General features: G+C 40.9%; 1 protein-coding gene across 1 annotated transcript in view; it reads left to right on the forward strand.

The window, feature by feature from the left end:
• The first annotated feature begins 784 nt into the window (after window positions 1-784).
• The window catches only part of EPHA6 (EPH receptor A6), a 597,075-nt gene continuing 581,367 nt past the window's right edge, over window positions 785-16,492 (forward strand). Inside the window, exon 1 of the mRNA XM_059493881.1 lies at window positions 785-841. The gene's annotated coding sequence lies outside the window, so the exon portion shown is untranslated. The remainder of the gene's footprint in view (window positions 842-16,492) is intronic.

Consider the following 16,492-nt stretch of genomic DNA (forward strand, 5'->3'; position numbering starts at 1 on the left):
GGTTCAGTGTTCATTGGACCCAAGTTACACAGTTCTTAGTATTTGGGTTCCTATAATTAGGAATTCCTCATTCCTTGGTTCTTTTATATCTCCTTTACCAGAGCAGGTGTCTCCAACAGTGCCAGGGGTGATGTTTGGAGTTAGTAGAGATGTTGGAATTAGTTAAATTAATGGCCACTCATGGTTGTTTCCTTTTGTGTATCTTCTGTGCTACTCCCAGCATGTTGAGATGTTAAGGTCTCACCAGGCTTCACCCGGGAAGAAACTTCAATTCCCTTCCATAGGGCAAGGGTGAACAGGGGTTGGATTTAATGATCTCAGAGGTCTTTTCATTCTACAATTCTGTGAAAACTGAATAAAGATACATTTAAAAAAAAAACAATTCAATATCTAATCTTGTCCAACACCTGGGTCAGCACCACAGCTGAGGGTGGGTGCCCACTGTGCCTGGTCCTGGCCTGTTGCAGGCACACAGTTTGTGGGGATTGGGAGTGGAGCTGTGGCCCTGCCTCATCGCTAATTGGCTACACCTGTGAAAAACAGGTGAAGAGCATTAAAGATAATGAGCCAAACAGGTGAAGAGCATTAAAGATAATGAGCCAAACAGGTGAAAAGCATTAAAGATAACGAGTGCCATGGAGTGCCCAGAGGCACTGACCAACCAGCAAAGGGAACAGAGGGCACACAGGTGCAATGCATTTGGGATGAAGAGTATAAAAGGTTGTACTGTGCTTGAAGCTGTCTTTTGTGTTGGTTGTGCCTCCACCATCTTTCTGATTCTGGCTCTTCCTCCAGGCTGATTTCTGCTTCCTGGGCACCCCCTTTGGAGGCCGGTGTGGAGGTGAGTGCAATACTGCCTGTTGCTGGGGGGTAGTTGTGGCTTCTGAGCACCCCTGAATGCTTTAGGGTATGTAACAATGGTGTGATTTTGTGCTGGTACTTGTAATGCATTAGGGAAATTTTTTCAGGAGATGAGCTCCTGTCTCAGGAGCTTATCCTGTACTTGGCACTGATGAGGGGCACCCCAAGTGCTGTGCCCAGTTATGGGTCCCTCAGCTTTTGTGAGGAGCTGGAGTGTGACCAGACAAGGACAGTGGAGCTGGGGAAGGGTCAGGGGGACAAAAGAGAACATCCAGCTCTAAAAATGGCCTGGTTTTACCAGTACAGCTTTTTTTGAGGTCATGTGAAAGTTTCTTGCTTGTACTTACTAGCGCTATTCCAAAATAACTTTGAAATTCACAATGTTTAAGGCAGGTGACCAAGCATATCTTCACAGAAGACGGGTTACAAAGGAATAAAAGTGTTTCTGCTAAGGTTAACCAAGTGTTCGAGAGTTGATCAGGAAATGTAATTAGGCACCTAAATTAAACCCAGAATGCTCATTCTATTTGCCTTTCCCTGATTCATTTGCCTTTGGCTGATGCCTGTCAGCTTCTCCAAAACCCCTCTGCATTTTGCCTTGCTGTTCTGGGCTTGAGGAGTGCAAAACTGGTATCTGCAGGCAAATCATCATCCAAAGTGGTAGTTTTCTAATGCCTAGAATGATTTTTTTTTTCTGAAGTTATTGCTCAGATTGGGCTTTGAAAGCCTTCCACATCACCCACAGGTCAAGAAATGGCAAAGATTGGCTTTTAGGCCCTGTTTGCACTCAGCTAAATTTCAGGTGGCAGCGATTTTAGGTGCTCGTTTGCTGTGTTTTGGGCTCTTGGTAGGGCAGCTGTCTCAAGGGTTGACATTAGAGAATGGGAAAAATAAATACCAACAGGGAATTAAAAAATAAGTAATGCTCCTGCTAAGCTAAGATGACAGCGTTGTATAAAAGAATCTGGCATCAAAAGGAGGGAACAGGCACTGCTGGGAATGTTCTGTTTTTAGAGCTGGCAGATTACAGCACACAAGGAAGTGGTGAGTAATACGCGTTGTATTCTTACTGGCACCTGGATGGCTGCCAACATCTTCACTTCAGTAATTGTGCTCTCATTGCTGTACTGTGTGAGGAGCAGATCCTGGGGACAGTGAGATACAAGTTGTGGATTGTTGGGGTTTTTTTTTAGGTAGTTATAAATGACTGAGTGCTTTAGAAAGATAACACAATTTAATAATGGTAGTGGGGTCTGGACTAGTATTGTACAATGAAATGGATGTAAGCAGCCATAACTCTTAACTTAAATATTTAAGTTGTTTAAACTTTTATTAATTTTGAAATTCATGAACAGCCAGAAAAAGTGACTTTTATGAGAAAAGTCTTCCTTCAGCATACAGTAGTGTGTGTTGGTTTTGGTGTAGTTAAATTTTTTAGTAAACTCAACTATTGGTGTGTCACCGTCATGTTTTCTGAAAAATCCCTCTGCCAGGATTTCTTCTCCTGGGAAGTTGGGAAGCCTCAGAGAAAAATGAAAACAATAATTATGTGATTCAATTCTCCTGTGTTTTGCTGCTCTTGAATGTGGTTTGGACTTTGCTTGCCAACAGGTGATTGTTTGATTGGTTTCATGTGAATTGTTTTAACTTAATGACCAATTACTGCTCAGCTGTGTTGAGGCTCTGGAAGGAGTCACGAGTTTTTCATTAGTATTTTGTTAAGCCTTCCATAAGTATCCTTTCTCTATTCTTTAGTATAGCGTTCTTTAATATCATATAGATCATAAAATAATAAATTAGCCTCCTAAGAGCATGGAGTCAGATTCACTCATTCCTTGTATTGATGGGGGCCTCAGAAAATACCACAATCAGTGTGCAAGAGAGTCCTACTCATGTTTACTAAATCCCATTTTTTCCACACTGAAAGTGTCACATAGCCAGCTACTGACAGAAATCAATTTTTAAATACTTGTGCATGTCTGTTTTCAGAAGTAGGTTACATTTGTTCATCCAGTCAGGAAAAGGAGAAGTACCAGATTGTCTTTTTTGAACGCAGCTCAGCAACCCTCTGAATGCTGGCAGCTGAGCTCTACGTGGGGAAAGCTGCAGAGGAATTCAGCTCTATCTGAATAATGCAATTCCATTCACGGTGTTCTAGGAACACGATGAAAAGAGAGAGCCTAAGTTTGTCAAACGTATTGTTCGTGGCAAATTATTCATTCAGCTTTAACAAGCACTCAGCAGCTGCTGTGCTCAAGAAGTGACGGGTTCTGGGGCCGATCCACCCTGGCTGGGCTCGCAGGCTGCACCATCAGAAACGTTTTCCCATTGCTCCAGGCAGTATCAGCCATCCCTATCTCATCCCCCGTTCAATTAAGATGTGATGTGCTTTTCTTCCTCGCTGCTTTCCTTTTATCTCTGCTCCTTCTATTGCTGTGACATCTTTCTTCTCCCTATTAGGGTTGGTCCTGAATATTGATAAGGTTAAATTTGCTGTAAACTGCCGGAGAAATAGGCCAGCCCCGTGTTGCCTGGTATCTTGCAAACATCAAACCTTTCATGTTCAGAGGGTTCTGAGAACTATAGGAGTTTTCAACCTTTGTTTTTATGAGATTTGCAGCCAAATAATTTTTTGAAGAACTGCTTTCATAGTTCTCCACTTACTAAGTTTCTCTGTAAATGTTCAATGCCAAGTCAAGTAAAATTTTGTCTTAGGCCTGTTTTAATGATTAAGATTTAAAAAGCCTCAGACTTTGGGCTGACCCAACAGAGAGGTTTTTGTGGTGTGGTGGAACTGGAGCTTGGATTGGTTACATTTTTTCGGTGCTTTTTCTTTTTGTTTTATTTTGTTCCTCTCAATTTTTAATCCTGTTTTTGAATTTTAGTTCTTTCATCACTAATGCTGGCATTTCTACTCCTCTTCTTAACTTTATGCCAGTTAAGCTAAAACGCTTTTTTATTTCTATGTACTATAAATCTAGTGATGCTGTTTGTAAAGAGTTAGTTTGAAGTATTTTAAAGGTTTTTAGAAATTAGTTTTAAATCTTCATGTCATTTTCAGATGATGCCAGCATAATTAATTTTTAATGTTGACATTAGAAATTTCAAGAAGAAACAGAAGAGATGTTCAGGTTCTCAAACTTGGCAGAGAGGCTGAGAGTAGAGATGAGCTTGTTTGTCCTTTGCCTTTTGAAACTCCAGGTCTCAAAACCAAATTGTGTCAGAACACTAAGAGTTCTTACAGTTGGGTTATTGATATGTGTGGTTTTGTGCTTTTAGTTTTTGGTTTGGTTTTTTGTTTTTTTTTAATTTAAGAGCACTTTATGGCTGGGGAAGGTTATAAGATTACCTACTGCTTCAGGGAAAACTGCTATATCCCATTAATTATATTAATAACAATTTGTTTAATAATAATTTGATTATTATTAATAATATTTTGATTATTATGATTTCGTGGGAATTTTTGACTTGACACAAAAGGACAACAGCAAAAGCAACTCTGTCAAAATCAGGTTAGCATTTGATCTTTTCCAGATGTAGTTAATGTTGGTGTTGGTTTTTGGGGGTTTTTTTTTAAGTACTTCAGCATCTGGGTATTGTTTTCCAGGAAGTGCACTTTTGTCTCTTGTGGCCTTTAATGCTGTTGAGTTCACATGTACCCCTGCATATGTGAAGAATTAATGTGCTGGTTTATTGAGTCTTAGATTTCTGTGATCTATAGGCTCACCCTATTCAGTCTGTATAAAATGTAACCCTGTATTGAAGCTTGCATAATGTTGGAATGCAAATTATTTAGTAGCATTTTATTATTGAAGTGTTACATTTTTATTAAACAGCTCTTTGAGATAAGGTTTGGACCTCAACAGAAATTGAGAATTCAGCCTATCAGCTATAAATGAATTTTCAAAGCACCATAAGAAATAAGAGGGATATGAGAAGTTTCTGCAGGTACTCCATCCTTTCTAACAAAGCTAAAAAAGACCCATACAAATTTGTAGAAATTGTTGCCAAAAGTCTTCTAAATATTGGTACAGCTTTGATCAAAAAGTCAATAAAGGTCACAGAATCTATTCAAGTGATTGGTCTGTTTCAGTGCATGAAATTTTGGGGAAGTTTTTCCTGGGGCATTCACTCAGTTTATTTGCATTTTCTGATTCATTTGGCTGGACAGCATTTTTGTGTTCCTATCTTCTCTACTTCCTACTCCAGCAATTTTAAGTAGCTTTTTCTTTGCTTATTGCTTTTTGGAGACAGAACAAGGGGCCTCACTTAGCAGAAAGCAGAGATTCAGCAGTTTATGGAAAACGGGCTTCTTGTAGAATTTCCAGGCCTGCCATTTGTCATCATTAGTGATTCCTGAGGTTGCTGGCACTCCTGTAGCTATTTCTGCAGAGCAGACCTAGTGCTGTTTTGTGATTTGGGGAGCTGCTTGTGTGAATGATGACGCATCTAAGTGTTGGTTTGTACGGAGTAGTTGTGGATTTTATTTATTCCAAGGTAAACTGCTGACCCTGAGAATAGTTTAATCAATAGCTCTGCAAATACCACAGGTTGCAGGTGCCACTTTAGAGGAAAGTGGGGTTCATAAACATGAGTTTCATCTTGACAAACACATTTTAATTTTAACTATCCTGACCTGAATGTGTAAAAGAGAAAATCTGCTGTAGTAGCCCTTCAAATTGTGCCTCAGGTAATTAAGGGTCAAGATCCTTTCCTGGCACAGAAAGTTTAAAGTTTCCATGGACTCTGCCACTGCGGCAAGTAAATCCTCACCTGGTGTGCCAGCAAAGTGTGCACTTATCCTAATCTCCACTGTTTTGTGAAGGTTGAGAAAAGGGTGAATAAGGGCTCCTAGTTCTTTTTCTTACCTGGAAGAATTGGCTGAAAATACAGAGAAAGCTAAATGACATATAATGGAGTGTAGTGAAATCTACATGTGGCTGGGAGCAAGTGCATGTAGCTTTATTTTCTGGGGGGGCATCATAGGATTCTCATCAGTTGTCTGTAGGTAGGCAACTATAATCCTATACAACATACATTACTGCAAGTTAGGAAAGTACAAGGAATACTATGGCTTCCTCATCTTGGAGTTTCCTGTGCATCAGTGACAGTGTTTTAAAATGCTTTTTTAAAAAGCGCTGGATGTCTGCTACAATTTTTTAAATTTAACCCTGTGTAGCTCAATTTCCCCCATCATCCTTGCTGGTCTGATTAGGAAAAATAAAATTGCTGGTTGGACTCCTAGGAAGTGAGAGCATCACTTGTGAGTGTAACTTGCAGCCTGCTGTCACCTCAGTTTAAATGAGAGCTAAATGGAAAGCTGGGATTGTGTCTGGGGCCTGTGGTGCAGGGAAAAGGAGTTCCATGGGCTCCTACCCCTTGTTGTCCTTTTTAGTACTGTGCTGATGAACTGGCTCCTGAGGATTGAAGCCTCCCAAGCTCAACACTGGGCTTTGATAGTTTTAAAACTTTTCTAATGGTCTGAAGCAGATTGTAAGACATGCTGTTTCTAAACCAGTTTTATTGTGGAAGATAGCTTGTCTCCAGAAATTGATATGCTTCTCTGTTTGGCTTTTTTAACACAAGCCTGCACAGGGAACAGAAGCTTATTGGCTACTCTGAGTTTTCCTGTTCAGTGGCAATTACAGAATCCTCTTGTGCTAAAGAACTGCTGCTGATGTACTGTGAAAATTTTCTCTCTGATAGACCCTGGATTTTCTCTTTGCTGTGCCTGTGAATTTGTGGAGAGACTTTTCATTAGTCCCCAGTGCAGCCAGTATTGACTTACATACCAAGATTTAACTAGGGAGGTTAGTGCTCAGCTTTTTAAGTGGGTGCATAGTCAGCCTTTCATACTAAGGCAGAATGCTTGCTGCAGAGTTTCAAATATTTTCAAAATCCAATTTGTCTAAGTCAGAGCTGTGTCCAAACTGCTGTTGGTCAAGGCAACTGATCAGGCTGGCAAACAAGTGGAGCTTTTGTGAGTACCAGCCCTTTTTTATCTCTGTTCCAGCCACATTACTCAGTTCAATAAACTGCTTTTTCCTGCAGAATCTGCTGGCTTCCATTAGATTCACTTCACTGCTATGGTATAGAAATAGTATGGGAATGTTACCATAAGGGAATAGTTTAAAATAGGCATTAAAAGTGTGCAGCCAATGTCACATCATCACCATTGAAAATTGCTGATTGCTTGGGTAGTGAGGAGATGTATTTAGGTGAAAAAATTTTAGGAGTGATGCAGCCACATTTGAAATCAGTAGAAGTTCTACAGTGTTCATTAGGAGATGATCATTATGCTTAATACGGAAGCATGTCATCCAGTGAAATGCATCCAGCTTGTTATGGATAAATAGTTGTTGTCATGTTTGTTCAGACATTCCTTCAGTTAAACCTGTGTTGGTTTAGGTTTTTTTCTAGTTAATTACTATTAATTTTGACATTTGAGCTTTGCATTTGTGTTTAAATTTGGGGTTCTACTTAACAATGCTTTTTATAAAATTAGGATTTAGGTTCCAGCATTTTCTTGTAAACCAGGAATCTCAGACCTGGCATTCTCTGCACAGTAACCCCTGTAAGGTGTCAGGCTCCTCCTTCTCCCTTTTTCCGTGACTGCTGCATGGAATCTGGGCTGATGCTAATCTGGAAGGACAGTCACACCTCATGAAAGAATCATCACTGCTAATCAAATCAGAGTGAAAACCCACCACTCTGCATCAGTGGAGACATTTAACGTGCTGAATATTTCATGCGCTGGGGGCTGTGGCTGCAGACAGAACCCTCTCACCGGCTCCTCGTTGCGTGCAAATATTTACTGAGACACTCTGGAGTGGCTGAGCTGGTGTGCAGCAACACTGGGAAGCCTTGAGTGATCCTTCTAAGTAATGGTAATTACAAGTGACTCTGCACATGCTGGGTCACGGGGGCTTGCAGACGGCCCCTTGCTCTGTCAAAGCTCCCCTCGCCTGCATGATTAAGTGGGCAGTGTGACACAGGAAATTTGATGCATACAGGATGACAAATGTCTGTTTTGGCTGCTGAGAATTGAACTCAATTGTAGATCTGCGGAAACATCAAAACACAATCAAGGGCTGACATCAAACCCGTGAGCCAAGAGAATTCCTCAGGCAAAAAGGGCTGAACTTGAAAGCACAAGGAGGGAGAGCTTTAGTTTGTGTGGTGGTACAGCAGTTTGTTTTGCTGATTGCTTGCAAGGAGGGGTAGAGGAAGTAACAACTTAGAAAAATCTCTGTAGTTCCAGTTGTTCCTTATGTTTAAATTGTAAATGTGGAGGGGCAAAAGAACAGAGCAATGAAACCCAGTAAGTTTCCTTTTGGTTTTTATTTTTAGAGGTTTTTTTTTTCTCTACAGTATGGAATAGTTGCTCTTGGCTATCCATGGTGGAAATCTTCCTTCTTGTTTACCCTGATAGTAGCTCCTTGTGACGCCAAGAAGAGTTCACTGTTTAAAATAGGAGTGCAAATGCTTAATTCACCTGCTGCTTTTGCAATTGTTTGCTATTACAAGACTGTTTTCAAAAGCTGTTTGGTCTTGTTGCCTCCCTGTTACTCACACCATGATAAGTGATGACATAAAGGGTCAGACTGTAGAATTAGACTCATCCTGTACCTCCCAGCAGAGGTAAAGATTGATGTCATGTTTGTTTCAGGCCCTAGATCTGTACAATCTGAGTAGTCCTGTAGGTGGTTGTGTGTGGTGAAATCCACTTCCAGGCTGGGAGCAGGCTGCAGGTTTGCAACACAAGCATGTTATCTCTGAGTGGAGAATTAGTGGCTGTGCTCCTTTGCTCTGTGTGAGGGATGGCAGAGGGTTAATTGGTGCTGCATCAATCTTCATTTCAGCTAGAACTCTTCTGCATCAGGAGTTCTGGTGTTTGCCTTACAAGGTTTGTAGCCCTTCCTGTATCTCCTCTAGAGATGCCACCATGTGTCCTCTTTCCTCTGCTTTTGTAGTGCCACTACACTGAAGGTGGAGACAAATTACTCCTTGACAGATGTGCTTGTCAAATAATAAAAATCATTATTCCTAAGCAGGTGTTCAGGAGCTGGGAAAAAACTGTTTATAGAGTTATTTGCTGGTTGTGGACAGTCTGTGGAGCTGGTCAAATAATGAACTGCTGAAAGGAATTTTGAGTAAATATCAATATTTTTTGGATAAATTGCTTTCAATGGATAATTTTTTTCATCTGCCAGGAGACTGGGTGATGGTGGGTCTAAAGCAAAGCCCTTCATGAGGAGCATGGAACACTGTGTGTTGGGATGCTTCTGGCAGGCTCTGCAAGGAGGCAGAATTCCTCCCAAGGGGAAGAGAATGCAGTTTCTGCCCTGTCCCACTTCTCTGTTCTGCTGTGCAGCACTGCTTGAAGGAAGGAAAAGTAGTGACTTCTACGCCAGTCCATTTGATTATTGACAGACTTCTCTGTGTGTTGAGGCTGTTTAATACAGGCAAGTAAAACCAAGCCAATTTTCTACTTGATGTGCTCTGTTTTGCCAGCAGTGGCCAGATAAAACCCTCAAAAGCCAAGAAATATCCCCACAAATGCACAAGGCAAACTCTGAAAGCAACTTAGCTTTCTTCCAAGAGCAGCAGTTTTAATTTCTGAATGTACCTGGCTGAATTTGTCACACTCCTGTGTGCTGCTTCCTTCCAGTGTGCCAGCTGCTTGTGCATGCAGCACCACAAATGCTGCTTGCCCCAGGCTTATGTTCCTATTTCCTCTCATAAGATCCACAGTGGTGGAGAGAAGCTGTTGGTATTGGAAAGGTCTTTTCTCAGGTGTAATCAGTCTGAAGGTTTATGATTTCAAAATAAGTTTGCCTATAGAAATTGCTCATTACAAGCTGGAAATTGAGATGGCATTTTTTTTTTCCCTAGGAAAAAGTGATTTCTAAATGACAGAACTTGCATTTGTCTTTTCCACAAAAGCTTTCTATGCAAAGCATGGTTATGTTCCACTGGAAGGAAAAAAGGTGTTTATAAAACACTTTTTTCTCAATGTGTGCTGTATATACTCATGTACAACACGTTGTAAGATCACTGTGGTAGTTCATGTGGCTTTGCTGTGTCTCTGGATGGGTTTGCATGATGTCAGCCTCTTCAGAGTAGATTCAACCTGAGCAAACTCTAGTGATTTATTAAATTTTTTTTTTTTATTTTTGCCATAGGTCTCTCTTCTTCTTGCTCTTCAGAAACATCAGTTAGAAAGGACCACTTTGAGAGAGGTGTATTGTATCTTTTTGAAGAATCCTATGATCTGCTGGGTAACCAGCCCTACATGCTGTTAGGCTTTCAGAGAATTTCTTACCCTGTGACCTTCTTCAGGAACTGTTCCTCCCCTCTCAGAGGAGACACAAAATCATCTTGTTCCTGTCAAGAAACATTGCAATGGTTGTGATGTGTTGTAGTGAATCTCTGTGGAAAAAAAAATTTGCTATTTTGAATTTAATGTAAGCAAATGCAGCTACTTTGTGCAAGCATTTCTAACATCTCCTTGCATGGAAGGAATGAACATGCTGCTGCTCTGAATGCTGAGTGGCTCCACAATTTCACTCAATACAACCTTGGAATTTGGCTCCTTGCAGTTTGCTTAAAACCCAGGAATAGTGCCTGGTGGTTGAAGTAAGAGTATGGTTCTACACAAAATATACACAGCTGGCATTTTTATTTTTGAGCTTTCTGCTATGTTTTTCTGCTTCATTATGTGCCTTAAAAATATTTCAGTCTGAAGGGTTTCATCTGAGTTTATCTGGGTTTTTCTTACATGAGATGACAGGGATATAAATAAGAATTACAGCATGTTATCTTGTGCAGGGAGAGAAGCCAAAATCTATATTAAAGGTATTTTTTAATGTGGAAAGGTGAGTTCTGTAGTCCTTTGACAATGAAAACCTATGAGATACAAGGAACTGAAGTCCATGGTTGTCCAGATGTATCCTGGCTGTCTAAATCAACATTTTATGCCTGCACCAAGTTTGCTGAAGCAGTGTAGTTGTTGATGAAATCTTATTTATGCCAAAAGTCATATAATCAGGGAAAAAAACCCCACTGTAACATGTTTGCATTGCAAGTGTTTGCCCTGATCCCAGTGCAAGGTCTGAGAGTCACACCAGTTGTTACAGGAAGAATTACTGCAGCTTTGATAATGGCTTGTGTACCACATCCAGGCTGCTTGTGTTCTAAACCTCAGCTAATTTTGAGAATTGGGAATTACAGCAGTTGTCAAATTATTTCAAAAGAACATGGAGTAAAAGCTGATGGTGTGTATTATTTTTTTTCCTCACTTAACTTGCCTTAAAGTACCTTCAGCTGCTCTGATCTGAAAGTGCAGAGTGTAGAGCAGTGTTTGCTTGCTGGAAATCCAGGAAACACTGAGTTGTCAGTTCTATTTGCATCTGCCTGTCCTTATGTGCTTTAAAAAACTGGATAAAAAAATGGAAATCTATTGTCTTGTTCCTTAATGGGAATATCTTGGAAAATAAATCACTTCTTCCACCCTTGTTCTATGAGGAAACCAAGGATAATTCAAGCAGAGTCAGAGTAGAAGCTTCAAGATACTGAAGTTCTGCTTTATCTGCTTTTGATTCCCTAATGGACCGTCATCTCCAAAAAGATGAGATGGTTATGTGCTGATTAATGAGGACTATTTACCATTTCTACTGATAAGCTGGGAGGATGCATTAAATCTGCCTCAGCAAGTGGCAGTGAAGTTTCAAATGGTAACGAGGACAGCTGCCTCTTTGTTTGACTCCTGAAGGTCAAGTGTTTCTAAATCCTTTCCCAGCTTATAAATAAGATTGCTGATGTGATTCAGTTAGTTATGGAAACTATAACCTCGAGGATATTTTCAGCTTTTTGTGTTGGTGGAAATACTTCTGCCTGTATTTATAGTGATACTCCAGATAGTGCTTTTCAGTCTTTTTTTGGGCAGTGGCTCATATCAAGCCACAGATGTATTTTGAATGAGTAGTGAGACTGCTGAGATCTTAAACTGGAAGTTGGAGTTAGAGCCAGTTGGAGTTAGACTTGAAGATGACAATTTCATGAGGAATGTGTCCCCAAAGCCCTCAGCTTCCTTAGGCTTGTTTATTTCAGTGTCTGTGGTTCAGTGCTGCTTGTGCTTGGGGTCTGAGATGGAAGAAGAAATTATTATTTGCTAGATTACAAGCTCTTGCTTGTCAAGGTAAAGATTTTTGGCATTTTCTTCCCCCAGTGCAATTGAAGAGCTGCATAAAATGGAGATCTGAAGTGCACCTGGGTATAATCCTCATTTGAGAAAAGAATGGGGGGAAATGCTTACTGGTTAAATAGGGGAAGAGTAAGGGCAGGGTCAGAGTTGCACAGAAACCCTGCAACTTCTTCTGGCGTGACCTTTGCCAATGTCAGGGTCTGGAATGCCTGTTTAGTGCATAGGACTGCTGCTGCTGGGGATCAGTGGTCACTGCACCCCCAGGGTCTTCATACCTTGAGCAGCAGTCTTGTATTTTGCAGCTCTTGTTTCCAAAAAGCCTCAGCGGGCTTTTGTTTTGTACTCCTGCTGGCTTCAGCTACTTCCAATTCCTCTGTGGCCCCTGGATATTGCCAGGCCCCTCTGACTTTCCCCTCTTTCTGTGGCAAAGCTGAATCTGAGCTCCTCAAGGATGAACAGTTTGCTCAGAAGGACACAGCTGCCTCTAGAAGCCTGGAGCTGATCCTGAGTAATGGGTTGTTTATTGAGCCTGCAGATGATGGCAGTGCTTAGACATGTGTGTACTGTAAATTACTGCTGTAGGTTCAGTGGTACCTTGCTCATAAAACACTGCCAGACTTGCTCTCTTGTGAAGTATTTTGATGCTAACCCTTCAGAGGGTTTAACCTGATCACTAAAACTTTTTACCTCGCTCCAGCTGCCTTCTGCTGGAATTTGCTCCAGTGCCATGTTCCTCTTGTGAAGCCAACTGTAGCATTTGCAGTTTAATAAAAAAGGCCAAATATCTGATTGTGCAAAGGTGTACATTGCTACTGAGAGGCTGTCAATTCTTCCTGGGCAGCTTCCTCACTTTTTGTGGGAGATGGCTTCTTACCTGAGTTAGATATTTTCAAATGCTTTGAGAGTGTCCCTGAACCTCAGACCATAGTGATTTGCATTTGAGCAACAGTCAGACTTAGTTTGGTGCAGTGCTTGCTTCTGCTAGTGAAATTGCATTTATCAAGAATAATTCAAAAAAAATTCATTAGATCAAGCTATGTCTATGGTTAGATCTCATTTGGATCTTTAATGAGTAGGCATGTGATGTGGGAGGTGTTCACTGGTCTATCCACAGAAGATGTTTAACATCAGTTGTGGCTCTGGATAGTTGAGCCATTTCTTCTGTGTGTTGTTACCTTGTTAAATAATGGTACATTCTTGGTTCTGTTTCAAACTATTTGCTGAGTTTTGCCATTTACAAAACTGTCAGTTTATCACATGCAAGTTCTTTTTTGTGTAGAGAAAACAAATATTTTTAAGTGGTGGCTTTACAGAGGCACCAAATTTATCAGACTAAAGTGTGGACAGGTAATTTTGTAAGTGAAAGAATTTGGAGTTGGAGTGTCAATCTGGTTTGCCTCTAGGATTTTGGTATTGCTTTGGGACTGACAATACCATGGCTCTTTTTGCTGGATGTCTTGTCATTATAAATATGCAGAGATTAAACATGTCATTATTTTTTTAATGCCAATTCCAAATAACCCCTCTTTATGCACAGCAATTTCAGTCAGGTATTCCAAACTCTGATGGGAATGGTGGTATGTAAATTGCTGGTATTTTTTAAATCATGTTGCTTTAAAAGTTTTTTTTTTTTTTGTAATGCACTGCTACAAACAACAAATTGGTGCATTTGAATTTCCTGGCAGTACACTGAAGAGCTGTGTTTTCTATGTTGGTGCATGTTAAGTGTTACTGAAAGGTCTTATATAGGCTTGAATAGAAAGGCTGTGTCATGGGGATCTAGAAAATCTTCAGTAAACTCCAGGAATGAAGTTAAATGCCATGTGCCCTCTTCACAGTCAGGTATTTACTCTGAGCCTCTCAGCAAATGTGACAAACTGCATGTTAGAAGAATATGAGAGAAGTATATCAGTATTTTGCTTTGAAAGCACAACAGAATCGAATCTGTTTTTCAGATGCCCAGTGACAGTTTGCAGCAAGACTTGGCTGCTATGACAGCACTCCTCTGATCCTTCACTTGTTAAACAGGGAGGAAAAGCAACAAATCAAACCGGGTTTCATTTGCCTCATCAAAGCCAACTCAAATGAGTACATTCCTCTTGTCTTTGATTTTGTTAATTTTTGAGAGATCTCCCGAGGAGATACCTGAATTTGAAGCATGTGGGGAGCTGCTTACTTCTGAGAGCTTGAAATTCTTGCATTAGAAAATCCTGACAGCTGATGTATGACCAAACTGATGTGCATCCAGCTCCTGTGAATCACAGGGCTTCACGGAGAGCTGTTCAAAGCACACTGAAAAGACACCTGCTGGTCACAGCTCAGATTGAATCAATTGACCGAGTCATTGTTGCAGGGTTCCTGCTGTGTGCACCTTCCCTACGCTGTCCCAGCCAAAGCTGGGATTGTCTCTGCTCAGCAGCTGCTTTGCCAGCAGAGCTGAATGGCAAATATCCCCTCTAGCAGGTCATGGATCCCCTAGTAAGTGTCAACAATATTTAATGTGTGGATATGGTTAATTAATCAGCTGATGCTAATAAAACAATAGACTTCAACTGAGTTACTGCAAATGTGGTTTTGTGAAAAGACTCTTTTGTCCAGCTTTCTTCTCTTGCCTCCTAAGTGTGGGATTGCTGAGGTCCACCCTCAGCAGTAAATACTGGGGCAAAAGGTGTGCAGAAATTCCACCTTCTCTGCATCTCCTGCTTCCAGGACCAGTCCTCTTGGACCCCCTTCTCTTCTGGGGCCCTAAAGCACAGGATCCCTCTAAGCAGACCTTTGAGGAGTCAAAGCTATCTCTCCAGAGCCAGAGATAGACACCTTGCAGGTGTTATACCTGTTATACCCTGTTATACCATGCAAGGTTTGGCAGGTGGTAAAGGACTGCTAATGATAGGTGGGGGGCTGAGGAATCTAAAGCCCTTATAAATCTCTGAATTCCATGTAGAGACCAGTGCACCGCATTCACTTATAAATAAGATATTTGTAAGGAAGGCAAATTCAAAGTGATGAAGATATTTGTTTTAAGAAACTTGGTGTTTCACAATAAAATTGTCCAGATGATTGTGGTCCACTAGGAAAAAAAAATCTCAAATAAGTTTGTTCAGGACTTTATTTTTTACTGCATTTAAATTTTGAGTAGATGGGGTGCTTGGAAGCAGAGCTGTTCAGGTATAAGGTAGAAACTGTATGATAAGGCCTTGAGCTGGATTTCTTCCTCATCTTGGTGACTGATAATTGAAGCAAGAGAAGCAGGTAAGAGGGTGGTTGGCTTTTCTTGCTGGGTGGTTTTTAATCACCTCTTTTGCTAAACTTGCCAGGGAGGCAGGAATGTGCACAAAACATTCTTGAGATCTGCCAAATTGCGAGTTGAGTCCTCCTGACTTCTTGTTCTCTTTAAAAATGCAAGTAGGGACACAACCCCTAGAGATGAAACCTAATGTTTTGGTCACTGTTGCGTACTGTTTAAAATGTTCTGGGAAAAACAACAATGCATAGATTTCCCATTGGTTGACATGAAATTTGGTGTTATTAAGCATTGAGATAACTGCAAGAGCTGTCCGTTCATTTCTGTGAATGCTTGTAAACTGTTCCTGGGTGTCCATGTGGATGTTATCTTCCATGTATCCCCCCAGAATTATGCCTGTGACACCTGACTGTAGCAGGTGATGATTGATGCTGCAGCAGATCTTGTCCCCTAGCTGGCAAAGGGGAACATGTACATTACCTGGGGCTGCAGTGTGCCAGAAGAATTGGAGACCAAGATCCAGAAAGATGAACTCATGGATTGTGTGCATGTCATGCCTTGAAACAGCTCTTCTTTGTGGGGAATGAAGGTTGGTTCAACCTCCTGGCCAGGTGTGCATGTTCTCCTACACCCTTGCTCAGAGGAGTGAATTTACAGATGGGTGGATGTTGTAGGGCTCACAGCTGAGAGCTTTGTTGTCAGTGTGTGTAATGTCTGTTATCAGAATGTGTTTCTTTAGCTGTCAAGTGATTTCCTTGTTTTGTCACTGAGTTAGCTCCTGTCAGAACTGTCACACAGCTCTATTTTATGTCTGGTGCAAAGATAGATTGGCAAAAATTGATCCATGCAATTATTTTGTGCCTTTTAAAGTTTCCCTTTTTCATCTTCCAGTGATCTAAGCTCTGTAATTGTTGGCTGTTAAGTACCATATTACTCTGTACTGGGTGGTACAAGATATCAGGTGTAGTATTTTTTATCCAGCTATTTTGATATTTGAAACTTGAAATGTTTCCTCAAGTTCGTCCTTTCTTGCAAGTCATAGACTGCACAATACCAGAATAATTTGCTGTACTTTGAAGTCCAGGTGAAGGCTGTGGGAACTTCTTCCTGCCTTCTCCAGGAGTTTGTATCACTGTTTCTTTTTCCCAGATTGAATGTGTAATTGCAGCTAAATGCAGACA

This window comes from Ammospiza nelsoni, chromosome 2 (genome assembly GCF_027579445.1).
Source record: "Ammospiza nelsoni isolate bAmmNel1 chromosome 2, bAmmNel1.pri, whole genome shotgun sequence".
NCBI lineage: Eukaryota > Metazoa > Chordata > Aves > Passeriformes > Passerellidae > Ammospiza > Ammospiza nelsoni.